The sequence below is a fragment of the Cheilinus undulatus genome, linkage group 9 (assembly GCF_018320785.1).
Source record: "Cheilinus undulatus linkage group 9, ASM1832078v1, whole genome shotgun sequence".
Lineage (NCBI taxonomy): Eukaryota > Metazoa > Chordata > Actinopteri > Labriformes > Labridae > Cheilinus > Cheilinus undulatus.
In genome coordinates this window covers 1,221,515-1,233,694 of record NC_054873.1, presented here as the reverse complement: position 1 = coordinate 1,233,694, position 12,180 = coordinate 1,221,515, and the positions used below count along the sequence as shown (strand labels likewise).

The 12,180-nt window shown below is 33.9% G+C and overlaps 1 protein-coding gene across 5 annotated transcripts in view; it reads right to left on the bottom strand.

Annotated features, from left to right (window-relative positions):
* phf21ab (PHD finger protein 21Ab) overlaps positions 1 to 10,842 on the bottom strand; it is a 70,440-nt gene extending 59,598 nt beyond the window's left edge. For all 5 annotated transcript variants that reach the window (XM_041795526.1, XM_041795528.1, XM_041795530.1 and 2 more), the window contains exon 1: positions 10,639 to 10,842. The gene's annotated coding sequence lies outside the window, so the exon portion shown is untranslated. The remainder of the gene's footprint in view (positions 1 to 10,638) is intronic.
* Positions 10,843 to 12,180: the final 1,338 nt, after the last annotated feature.

Genomic DNA, 12,180 nt, shown 5'->3' with positions numbered 1-12,180 from the left:
ACTCAGGACTTTAACAGAACAGACAAGTACACTCGAGAGAGCGACGAGGCAAAAAGATAACAGCAAAGGTGGTCGAGTTCATCGCGTTGGACAACCAGCCCGACTCCGTGGTGGAGAACTGGGACCCACGCTAGGCCCTGCTGTCTCCACGTTACATTACTGACACTGTTTTACCAGAGCTTTAACAAAGTACCTGATAGCATACTAGAGAAAGGCAACGCCACTGCTGTAGCTCCACTACAGACATGTGGACTCAGATGTTTGCCCCATGTCACTGCTGTAACTCCACTACAGACATGTGGACTCGGATGTCTGCCCCATGTCACTGCTGTAGCTCCACTACAGACATGTGGACTCAGATGTCTGCCCCATGTCACTGCTGAGTCTCTGACAAATAGAAGTGATGGAGCAGCTCTAGCTGAACTTTAGAAACTGCACATAAATGACAAGAGTGCTTGTATTTGATGTTTGGGTTTTATTCCAGTGTTAATGCTTTACATCTCCAGCTGCTACAGTTGAATAAGGATTGTTGTTTTGAATCTGTATGATTCATGTGTTTTTGATCCTATTCAAGTTAAACTGTTTACACCACTTTAAAGTGGAGTTAGGATGTTTTAAATTCATTTTTTGAGTTCAGGTTTTGTTGTGACTAACAGAGTCATGTTAACTTCTAAGTGGATTTATAAGATTTAAATTCATTTATTGAATTCTTATGTTACTGTGACTATTGACTCTGTTCCACCACCTGTAAGTGAATCTGAGGTTATTAGAGGTCACTTCTTTGACTGCTCAGGTCGTTCAGCCGACCCCTTTAAGTGGATTTGGATTGTCTGAATACTAACACTGCACTAAGTGAATATGTACATTTATTTTTGACAGATAAAGTGAAACGGCTATTACACCATTCTGAGCAGAAATGTGATTTTATGTTTTTACATCAATATTGGCTGAGTTAGATGGAATAAGTCTGAGATATCTAGTAGTAACAACTGAAACTGTAATCTAGGTCATTATGAGTATTGGATCGGGACTCGGTATCAGCCGATGTTCAATATTAAAAAATCGCATCAGGATCAGAGGCCAAAAATGCTGATCGGGACAACCCTACTTACTAATGTCAGTTTTTCTCCTTTAAAATGAGATGGACATAAAAATGATCATCCTTCAACATAGCAGCTGATATCAAATTCACAATATGAGCCAAAACAATGGCAGTCAGATATTTGGTTTAAAGTGTGTTGCCTCGTATATTCTGCTATAGTGTAGGTCATAATACAGAAGATTTATCGCAGGGATGGGACCGATCCGATCCAATATCGGTAGCAGGTCCAACATGGACGTAATCAATAGATCAGATATCTGACTGACGGCGCCAATCCAAGTGACCAATCCAAATCCGTCCTACAGTTTTTGGTAGACCATGAACGCACCGCAGTCTAACAGGAGACAGTCTGTGTGTAACTGAGCTAGTATTAGTTAGCATGTTCTTAGCGGTATAATTACCTGGTAGATTAAACATACATCTATATTTAGAACAGTCAAAACTAGTCTGAAGATGAGAGAACCCAAAGAAGAGAGGGCGTGACGTTAGCCTGATACACTCTCTACAGCAGGGCTAGCACTGAAAGCTAGCGCCGCCCGCCTTCGTTCCTCTTTGCAGATTAATATCCTGCTTTGATATTTGGCCTCTTTTCACTCCGGGTCAGTAGTCATACGTGAGATTAACCCTCGACAGCCCACATACCTCTTTATTTCCATTTACTACTTTGGAAAACTGTCGTACCGTGGTCTTCCTGCTACACGCTAACAGCACGCTAACCGCCGAGCTTCTCATCGTTTACATCCAGTGAAGGGTCAGAGAGGAAGGCTGCGGCCATTAACTGAAGCTACAGCGGCCTCTAGTGGTGGGAGGTTCATTAAAAAGCATTTAGGGTCAGCGTTGTTGTTTAGAACTTAGACTTAGATGTTGTTGTTTTCTGGATAATGTTGATATTTATTTTTTAGTAGTAGTTCAAATAATAAGAGGAGCTGGGTGGTTTACTACAGCCTCATGTAACCTCACGTTACACCAACAACAATAACAACTGTATTATATATTTATGTATATATAGAGAGAGGAATCAGTATCAGTATCGGCACATATTTATCAGAATCAGATAAGAACTTGAAAAAAGTGGATCGGTGCATCCCTAATGTTTTGATTGTATTTACTGAAAAATAAATAAGATGAGGAACCTGAAAATAATCACGTTAAATCTCAATACTGGGGGGAAAAACATCACATTCAGATGATTTTAAAAAATCATTCAGCCCTAGAACGTACATGAGATGAGGAACTTAAGGAATAATCACATTTGCAACACTGGGTAAAAAAAATTGCAATCCAATGATTTCCCCGTGTCGTTCAGCCGTGGTTACAATGTTCGTGGTCTGTGGTCAAACGTGGGTTCCTAACGTGGATCAGACTGAGAGAAACCAGGCCATCAGAGCAGGGACAGGTCTGTGAACGCAGCGCTGGATCAGGAGACTGTCAGTCTGGTTCTGTCTTTATCAGCGCTGCTTTTTAACTCCGGAGAACTTTCTGGTGTTTCTAATGTCTGCTGAATCAGCGCTCTGCCTGCTAGCCTGTGGCTAAGGCTAGCGGCTACTGTCGCTTCGTTGTAACGTTGTTAGGATGAAGACTTTTCAATGACTTATAAGATCCATTGTGTTAAAACTCTGTTTTCCACCCTTTCGGATCTTTGAGGGGCAAATTTTCCAAACACGGTTGTGTTATCCTCCTCGTAAAGACTGAATAACTCCACCGTGTTGTTAGCATCTATTAGCCTGTTAGCACTGAGGCTGCTTCCTCTTCTTCTCTGGTGTTAAACAGCGGGTCTCATACCATGGTGCCCCCTACTGTTTCAGAATGTGTAGTCTGGTGGAAAGAGGACAAATGTCTTTATTATGAGTGGATTTTATTGGTTAGTATTTTATTATCAGGATAATAAAAATATGTAAAGTATATGCAATATCAGCCGATAATTTAGAGGCACTGGTAGTTATCAAACACCCCTGTTATTTCAGCCTTTGTATGGTGTTGACTGTTAACACTGTTAGCTTAGACTGAAAACTGTAAATAAAGAGTTAAAAAAGGGGAAAATAAGAGGATTGCATGTTTGTCCTGTGCTTTTAGTGTCAGAGTCAGAAAGTCAGTTTAGATAGTTTCAGTTATTTAGTTTCAGTTATTTAGTTTCAGTTATTTAGATAGTTTCAGTTATTTAGTTTCAGTTATTTAGATAGTTTCAGTTATTTAGTTTCAGTTATTTAGATAGTTTCAGTTATTTAGTTTCAGTTATTTAGATAGTTTCAGTTATTTAGATAGTTTCAGTTATTTAGTTTCAGTTATTTAGATAGTTTCAGTTATTTAGATAGTTTCAGTTATTTAGTTTCAGTTATTTAGATAGTTTCAGTTATTTAGTTTCAGTTATTTAGATAGTTTCAGTTATTTAGTTTCAGTTATTTAGATAGTTTCAGTTATTTAGTTTCAGTTATTTAGATAGTTTCAGTTATTTAGTTTCAGTTATTTAGATAGTTTCAGTTATTTAGATAGTTTCAGTTATTTAGTTTCAGTTATTTAGATAGTTTCAGTTATTTAGTTTCAGTTATTTAGTTTCAGTTATTTAGATAGTTTCAGTTATTTAGTTTCAGTTATTTAGATAGTTTCAGTTATTTAGATAGTTTCAGTTATTTAGTTTCAGTTATTTAGATAGTTTCAGTTATTTAGTTTCAGTTATTTAGTTTCAGTTATTTAGATAGTTTCAGTTATTTAGTTTCAGTTATTTAGATAGTTTCAGTTATTTAGATAGTTTCAGTTATTTAGTTTCAGTTATTTAGATAGTTTCAGTTATTTAGATAGTTTCATTTATTTAGTTTCAGTTATTTAGATAGTTTCAGTTATTTAGATAGTTTCAGTTATTTAGATAGTTTCAGTTATTTAGTTTCAGTTATTTAGATAGTTTCAGTTATTTAGTTTCAGTTATTTAGATAGTTTCAGTTATTTAGTTTCAGTTATTTAGATAGTTTCAGTTATTTAGATAGTTTCAGTTATTTAGTTTCAGTTATTTAGATAGTTTCAGTTATTTAGTTTCAGTTATTTAGATAGTTTCAGTTATTTAGTTTCAGTTATTTAGATAGTTTCAGTTATTTAGATAGTTTCAGTTATTTAGATAGTTTCAGTTATTTAGATAGTTTCAGTTATTTAGATAGTTTCAGTTATTTAGTTTCAGTTATTTAGATAGTTTCAGTTATTTAGTTAGATAGTTTCAGTTATTTAGTTTCAGTTATTTAGATAGTTTCAGTTATTTAGTTTCAGTTATTTAGATAGTTTCAGTTATTTAGTTAGTTTCAGTTATTTAGTTTCAGTTATTTAGATAGTTTCAGTTATTTAGTTAGTTTCAGTTATTTAGATAGTTTCAGTTATTTAGTTTCAGTTATTTAGATAGTTTCAGTTATTTAGATAGTTTCAGTTATTTAGTTTCAGTTATTTAGATAGTTTCAGTTATTTAGTTAGTTTCAGTTATTTAGTTTCAGTTATTTAGATAGTTTCAGTTATTTAGATAGTTTCAGTTATTTAGTTTCAGTTATTTAGATAGTTTCAGTTATTTAGTTTCAGTTATTTAGATAGTTTCAGTTATTTAGTTTCAGTTATTTAGATAGTTTCAGTTATTTAGTTTCAGTTATTTAGATAGTTTCAGTTATTTAGTTTCAGTTATTTAGATAGTTTCAGTTATTTAGATAGTTTCAGTTATTTAGTTTCAGTTATTTAGATAGTTTCAGTTATTTAGTTTCAGTTATTTAGTTTCAGTTATTTAGATAGTTTCAGTTATTTAGTTTCAGTTATTTAGATAGTTTCAGTTATTTAGATAGTTTCAGTTATTTAGTTTCAGTTATTTAGATAGTTTCAGTTATTTAGTTTCAGTTATTTAGTTTCAGTTATTTAGATAGTTTCAGTTATTTAGTTTCAGTTATTTAGATAGTTTCAGTTATTTAGATAGTTTCAGTTATTTAGTTTCAGTTATTTAGATAGTTTCAGTTATTTAGATAGTTTCATTTATTTAGTTTCAGTTATTTAGATAGTTTCAGTTATTTAGATAGTTTCAGTTATTTAGATAGTTTCAGTTATTTAGTTTCAGTTATTTAGATAGTTTCAGTTATTTAGTTTCAGTTATTTAGATAGTTTCAGTTATTTAGTTTCAGTTATTTAGATAGTTTCAGTTATTTAGATAGTTTCAGTTATTTAGTTTCAGTTATTTAGATAGTTTCAGTTATTTAGTTTCAGTTATTTAGATAGTTTCAGTTATTTAGTTTCAGTTATTTAGATAGTTTCAGTTATTTAGATAGTTTCAGTTATTTAGTTTCAGTTATTTAGATAGTTTCAGTTATTTAGATAGTTTCAGTTATTTAGATAGTTTCAGTTATTTAGATAGTTTCAGTTATTTAGTTTCAGTTATTTAGATAGTTTCAGTTATTTAGTTAGATAGTTTCAGTTATTTAGTTTCAGTTATTTAGATAGTTTCAGTTATTTAGTTTCAGTTATTTAGATAGTTTCAGTTATTTAGTTAGTTTCAGTTATTTAGTTTCAGTTATTTAGATAGTTTCAGTTATTTAGTTAGTTTCAGTTATTTAGATAGTTTCAGTTATTTAGTTTCAGTTATTTAGATAGTTTCAGTTATTTAGATAGTTTCAGTTATTTAGTTTCAGTTATTTAGATAGTTTCAGTTATTTAGTTAGTTTCAGTTATTTAGTTAGTTTCAGTTATTTAGTTTCAGTTATTTAGATAGTTTCAGTTATTTAGTTTCAGTTATTTAGATAGTTTCAGTTATTTAGTTTCAGTTATTTAGATAGTTTCAGTTATTTAGTTAGTTTCAGTTATTTAGTTTCAGTTATTTAGATAGTTTCAGTTATTTAGTTTCAGTTATTTAGATAGTTTCAGTTATTTAGATAGTTTCAGTTATTTAGTTTCAGTTATTTAGTTTCAGTTATTTAGATAGTTTCAGTTATTTAGTTAGTTTCAGTTATTTAGATAGTTTCAGTTATTTAGTTTCAGTTATTTAGATAGTTTCAGTTATTTAGTTTCAGTTATTTAGTTTCAGTTATTTAGATAGTTTCAGTTATTTAGTTTCAGTTATTTAGATAGTTTCAGTTATTTAGATAGTTTCAGTTATTTAGTTTCAGTTATTTAGATAGTTTCAGTTATTTAGATAGTTTCATTTATTTAGTTTCAGTTATTTAGATAGTTTCAGTTATTTAGATAGTTTCAGTTATTTAGATAGTTTCAGTTATTAAGTTTCAGTTATATAGATAGTTTCAGTTATTTAGATAGTTTCAGTTATTTAGATAGTTTCAGTTATTTAGTTTCAGTTATTTAGATAGTTTCAGTTATTTAGTTTCAGTTATATAGATAGTTTCAGTTATTTAGATAGTTTCAGTTATTTAGATAGTTTCAGTTATTTAGATAGTTTCAGTTAACTAAAATGATTTTTTGTGTTAAACAGACTGGTGTGTGTGGACATGGACCTTAAACTACAGTAGTGTGTTAAACAGACTGGTGTGTGTGGACATGGACCTTAAACTACAGTAGTGTGTTAAACAGACTGGTGTGTGTGGACATGGACCTTAAACTACAGTAGTGTGTTAAACAGGCTGGTGTGTGTGGACATGTGTGTGTTTAGTGTGATCTCTGTTGTGTCTCAGGTATAAATAGGGTTAAAACCTCACATCTTGACTAAAAACCCTGTCAGTATGGACCAGTATGGAAACACTGGCATGGTGGCAGAAAGGTCAGTGAGTTCTGAGCAGCTGGTTAACATTTCAAATTTCAAAGCGAGTTGTTTCTCAGTTACTGTTAAAAAAGTGAAAACATGGAGGATCTACCCTCCATCCTTTCAGGAAGTCTCATTAAACTGGTTTATTTCTTCTTTATTTTCTTTTGTTTTCCAAAAATAAATGAACAAGTTTCCCTCATGTTGTTTTTTATGTTCTGATCAAAGAGCAGAACTCTGACGGTGCAACATTCTTTTCCCCATATATTTCTACATTTCTGACGTGTTGCAGGTGTTGAAAAGAGAATGTTACATCACCACTGTTCTGATCTCTGCTCTTACTGATTATTTTAATAACTGACAGCATAAACCTTCAATGTTCCAGTCTTATTTTGTTGAAAACATTGAACAATACCTGTGAAATAATACAAACTTGTTGTTTTAGCTGCTCATGAGCTGTTCTCTCAAATATAAATGAAAAGTTTAGAGCATTGCTGTCCAAACGTCTAACTTATATCAGTTCCTTTAGTCTTTCATTTTTCACATTTTAGTAGGCAGAGGTAGATAAGATCGGTGGATAAGATTGGTTTCATATGTAAGGATCGGCTGATCGCCGATCCCCCAAAATTAAGGAAATTGGTGCCGATCGATCAATCAGTGCACCCCTAATAAATATCAATATTATCAAAAACACAACAACAACTGAGTTTAAGTTAGAAAAACCAACGCTTACCCTGAACAGCATAACTCAGGTAGGACTGTTGCAAAAGCACCTTTAAGGTTTTCAAACTGAATATTTGAAATTAAAGTGCAAGAACTGCAGAAAAAATAATCATCAACATGATCAAAAACTCTTCAAACAAGTTAACAACAACGCTTCATCTGAACATGAAAACTCAAGCAGCATGGCTCCTGCAGCAACTTTAAGGTTTTCAAATAAACATTTAAAAATTAAAGTGCGAGAACTGTGGGGAAAATAATGAACCTCCCACCACTAGAGGCCGCTGTAGCTTCAGTTAATGGCCGCAGCCTTCCTCTCTGACCCTTCACCGGATGTAAACGATGAGAAGCTCGGCGGTGGCTAAGCTGTTAGCGTGTAGCAGGAAGACCGCGGTACGACAGTTTTCTAAAGTAGTAAATGGAAATAAAGAGGTATGTGGGCTGGCGAGGGTCAATCTCACGTATGACTACTGACCCGGAGTGAAAAGAGGCCAAATATCAAAGCAGGATATTAATCTGCAAAGAGGAACGAAGGCGGGCGGCGCTAGCTTTCAATGCTAGCCACGCTGTAGAGCAGGGGTGTCAAACTCAATCACAGAAGAGGCCAGATTCAGGACTAAGGTCTAACCTAACAGGGTCCACATTAAACCAAACTGTCCACCTCATTTTCACCGGTAATACATTAAAGGTTAAAACTAAGCACTGATGAGAAATGATTTTGAGATTTAAACAGTCAAACTGATCAGTTAAAAGGCTCAAAATCTGAGATTGAAAGTCAAAATTATTGACGCAAAAGGTCAAAACACAAAATTAGATGTTAATATCAGGCTTTTAAAAGGCAAATATATAAAAAAGAAAGTCACAATCATGTTTTAAAGGCCAAAATGTAACTTAAAATTTAAAACTGTTAACCTAAAAGGTCAAAATATGAGATAAAAAATCTAAATTGTAGTGAAAAGCCTTGGTATTAGCTAAAAGTCCAAATAATAAATGTTAAAGGTCGAAATATGGGATAAAAAGTCAAAATAATAAATATTAAAAGCACAAAACATAAAAGTCCAAATAATGATTTTGGATTTCTTATTTGAAATTAAAAATCCATTAGCCATAAATACAGAGCTTAACAAATGTATCAGCCCAGCTGTCATCTCTGTCTCAGAGACCATCCAGCATCATGAAGTGCTTTAATGCAGACTCTTCCATTTTCAGTCAGCTCTCCACGTTTTACCATTTTGAACAGGAATGAGGAATTTCAAACTGAATTCACCCAAATCTGAGCCGGCTCACTGGGCTTCTCTGAGAAGTCAGAAATGAATCAAGCATAACATTCAACCACTAAAACTCATTTTTCTGTTCAGGAATGACAGTAAATAACTATAATCTGACACATTAATCAGAAATATTAATGTGCTTTACTATTTTTCAGTTTTTTTGTAAATCAGTAAATTTGAAAATTCATGGATATCAATAATAATTCTATTTTAGCATTAAAAATATCATCTGGGTTAAAGAGCTTCTACATATTGGTGTATTCACCATTGCAGAAACATCAAAAATGATTTTGGTAATTACCAATGCTGTTAATTTAGGACAGCTGTGGCAGAAACCTGACTGTGGTTAGGGTTAGGGTGCTCTAATACATTTGTTAAGCACTGTATATAGTTATCTTTTGCTCTGTGTTTTGCACACCCAGAGTCCTAGACTCCAAAAATGACTGCTGATTGTTCTAAACATGTATAGGTTCACATTTCAAATGTCAAATCAAAAATTCATGAGCAATAACAACATTTCTACTCATAAAACTCATGAAAAACAAATCTGTTTTTGTGTTTTTCTTCATTTAAACTGCTGACAATTCCATATAATGTGCAATAATCATTAACCAGATGTTGAAAAGTCAAGTTCAAGCACTCCTGGGAAAAGGGAGCAAAGCTCTCAGACTTAGGGCATTTCCTGACTATTTTACAGCCATGATAACAAAATATGTCTGAATCACCATTTTTAGACTCAGTAGGTAAAGGGTTAAATGCCAAGTTTAATATGAACTGCCTGGAAGGGTCAACGGTAGGTGTAAGATTTTGTCCTTGTTTTCTGTTGTTAACTTGTTTTTAAAAAGTAACTGGGAAACAGCTCATTTCTTGATTTTGGATTTCTTATTTGAAATTAAAAATCCATGAGACATATATAGGCTATGGAGAGTAAAAAACAAAGAAATTGAAAACAAACTGTAAAAAAAATCATTTTGGTAAACAAAAAATAAAAAACAACAGGAAAATAATAATGATAAAAAATTTAAAATAATCTGCCTGAAAAGGCTGAAGTTGTGGTTTTCCATGCTTTGTTTCCTATTTTAACAGATTGTTTTGTGATTTCAGATTTTTCTTGTGAAATTAAAAGCTCATTGGCTGTGAAACACTCTGACCTAAAACGTGTAATTCCATGCCCAACTTTCCAAAACAAACAAAACAAACTAAAACTACATAAAAACGGGAAATGAACGGTCAAACTGAAATAAAAACAAACACGAATGAAAAACTCAAAAATAGGAATGACCCTAGACTAAAAATTAAGAGCCGTTAAGGAAGAGTCAACTCTTGTTATTGAACCGAGCCAAATGATCCTGATCACAACAATGAACCGAACTCCCCATCACTAGTGGATAACGTTAGCTGTAGCGGCTAATGCTAACCATCCTGTTAGCTCGCTCCGGCTAACGCTCCCAGCCACGCTGATAACTTACATCAAACATCGATAATAACACCTTTGACGGTGATGTGGAGGAGAAAGAGAGCGCGAATAAAGAAAATGGCTCTGAAACAGTCCCAAAAGACGCCATCTTTCTAATTTGTGACACCGAGCAGAGCAGGCGTTGGTGGGTCTAAGTTATATCGGCCCCTTGTCCTCCAGAATATCAACTCCTAGAATAAGAAACAGAGCAGCTAAACACACAGAAACACAGAGAGCACGGAGAACACAAGAGTACACGGCTGCCAGCCCACACAGCTGAATAAAACACGGACAGAGCCACGGAGACAGCCCGCCAGCCGAGCACAGATGAAGTTTGACAAGAGAGAAAATTAAAGTTATGAAATTAAAAAGCCCAATGTGCACTTACTCAGCAGCAGTCCTCCTCTAGATTAATTAAATATATATTTGTAAGAAGCCGATCCACGATGGAATAACAGCAGATAAACAGTCCGACTCACTGCTTCCCGCGGAGCTTTATTTTGTTACTGTATTTTATATTTAGTTTGAGTAAATTTGTGTAAAAACAGACAAACTGAAGCTACAAAACAAGAAGAACTCTTCTTCAATCTCATTCAGCTCAGCCTCAGCACATACAGATCCCTCCGCCTCGGAGCTGGAGGAAGGAGGATAAAAACTACTCACCGGGCCTCCGGATGCTCGTCAATCCGCGGTAAACCGTTTGATATTTGTTCGTGTCGTTGTTAAAGTTCGTTAAATCGAGGCGATCAGCGGCCGAGCCCGCGGAGAAAATGTGTTCGGAAAGCGATCTACTTTTTGTGTCGGTGCGGCGAATTTATTTCACTTTGCCTAAGGAACGGCGGTGCTGCGACTCCCATTGCCTAGGGAAAAAACCCGGATGTAAACTCAGTGAAACTCTATGGAGAGAAAGTCGGCTCTCAGTCACAGACAGCCACAGCAGTTTGTTGTGTTACTCTCTTCTTCGACACTTTTAGCTCCCGGATCCTCAGCCGGGCCGTCCGCCCCTCGCTCTGCCGACAAACAGGCTCCACGTTGGGCTGCTCGCTGCTGGATCTCCCGCTCTGCTGAGCTTTATGGAGGAAGAGGAGGAGGACAGGTGGCATGGCCTCCTCCTGACTGCCTCAGAGTCTCAGGGCTGATGTTCGGTCACTAAAACAACTGGAAACAGTTTTATCAGGACAGCAACAAAAACATGATTATTTTATCTGAACTATGAAACAAACAGGGGCAATGTGTAGTACCGTTATTACAGTTTTATTTATCTGACCTTAATTTAGCCAAGAAGACCTCACTGAGTTTAATAATCTGATTTCTAGTGTCCTGGCTGACACAGCACGTGCACAGTAAAGAATCAAAGCCGTAGACAGACAATGAGCAACCAGAGAAACGAGCATGTTAGTACACGAGGAATCATTAAATGTACAGCAACTGCAAAAATATAATCTCATAGATAAGACAGAAATGAAAACAGCTGTGTCTGCCTGTCTGCATATATTATGCATTATTTTTATTGTTATACATATAATATATATTTATACACACACACACATAATGTAAATAATACATAATATATGTTTATATTATGCAAAATTCATATATAGTATATATCTTGTATAACAACATATATATATATAATATCTAATATAACATATGCATGTGTTATATATTATATATATATACAGATATGTGTATATTATGTATATATGTTATATATATAATATAAATAATACAAAATGTATGTATATATATAAATATATTTGATATAAATAATATAAAATATATGTCTATATTATGTATATATATACACACATATGTACATATATATGTATATATGCCAATATAAACTTTAAAAAAAGTAAGGCAACTAGTGTTTGGTAGATTATTTCTCTGTTGTAACAATGCTTCTTGGTAATAAATCTTATCCCGCTGG